This window comes from Arachis ipaensis, chromosome B06 (genome assembly GCF_000816755.2).
Source record: "Arachis ipaensis cultivar K30076 chromosome B06, Araip1.1, whole genome shotgun sequence".
In the NCBI taxonomy this organism is placed as follows: Eukaryota; Viridiplantae; Streptophyta; class Magnoliopsida; order Fabales; family Fabaceae; genus Arachis; species Arachis ipaensis.
In genome coordinates this window covers 121,744,070-121,745,469 of record NC_029790.2, presented here as the reverse complement: position 1 = coordinate 121,745,469, position 1,400 = coordinate 121,744,070, and positions in this window count along the sequence as shown.

The following is a 1,400-nucleotide window of genomic DNA, read 5'->3' as shown; positions in this document are numbered from 1 at the left end:
AGAGAGCCCATTCATGGAGCTCAAGAGGCGCAGGAAGCTCATCACCATGAGATCCCGGAGATGCCTCAAATGCACTTTCCTACACAAAACTATTGGGAGCAAATCAACACCTCCCTAGGAGAATTGAATTCCAATATGGGACAACTAAGGGTGGAACATCAAGAGCACTCCATCATGCTTCATGAAATAAGAGAAGATCTAAAAGCAATGAGGGAGGAGCAACAAAGACAAGGAAGAGACATAGAAGAGCTCAAGGACATCATTGGTTCCTCAGGAAGGAAACGCCACCATCACTAAGGTGGATTCATTCCTTGTTCTTCTTTCTTCTGTTTTTCGTTTTCTATGTTATGTGCTTATCTATGTTTGTGTCTTCATTACATGATCATTAGTAGTTAGTAACTTTGCCTTAAAGTTATGAATGTCCTATGAATCCATCACCTCTCTTAAATAAAAAAAATGTTTTAATTCAAAAGAACAAGAAGTACATGAGTTTCAAATTTATCCTTGAACTTAGCTTAATTATATTGATGTGGTGACAATGCTTCTTGTTTTCTGAATGTATGCTTGAACAGTGCATATGTCTTTTGAAGTTGTTGTTTAAGAATGTTAAATATGTTGGCTCTTGACAGAATGATGACTAGGAGACATGTTATTTGATAATCTGAAAAATCATAAAAATGATTCTTGAAGCAAGAAAAAGCAACAAAGAACAAAGCTTGCACAAAAAAAAAGGGGCGGAAAAAAAAATAATAAAATAGAAAGAAAAAGCAAGCAGAAAAAGCCAATAACCCTTAAAACCAAAAGGCAAGGGCAAATAAAAAGGACCCCAAGGATTTGAGCATCAGTGGATAGGAGGGCCTAACGGAATAAAATCCTGGTCTAAGCGGCTAAACCAAGCTGTCCCTAACCATGTGCTTGTGGCGTGTAGGTGTCAAGTGAAAACTTGAGACTGAGCGGTTAAAGTCAAGGTCCAAAGCAAAAACAAAGAGTGTGCTTAAGAACCCTGGACACCTCTAATTGGGGACTTTAGCAAAGCTGAGTCACAATCTGAAAAGGTTCCCCCAATTATGTGTCTGTGGCATTTATGTATCCGGTGGTAATACTGGAAAACAAAGTGCTTAGGGCCATGGCCAAGACTCATAAAGAAGCTATGTTCAAGAATCATCATATTGAACTAGGAGAGTCAATAACACTATTCGAAATCTGAAGTTCCTATAGAAGCCAATCATTCTGAACCTCAATGGATAAAGTGAGATGCCAAAACTATTCAAAAGGCAAAAAGCTATAAGTCCCGCTCATATAATTGAAGCTATGTTTCATTGATAGTTGGAATTTATAGTATATTCTCTTCTTTTTATCCTATTTGATTTCCAGTTGCTTGGGGACAAGCAACAATTTAA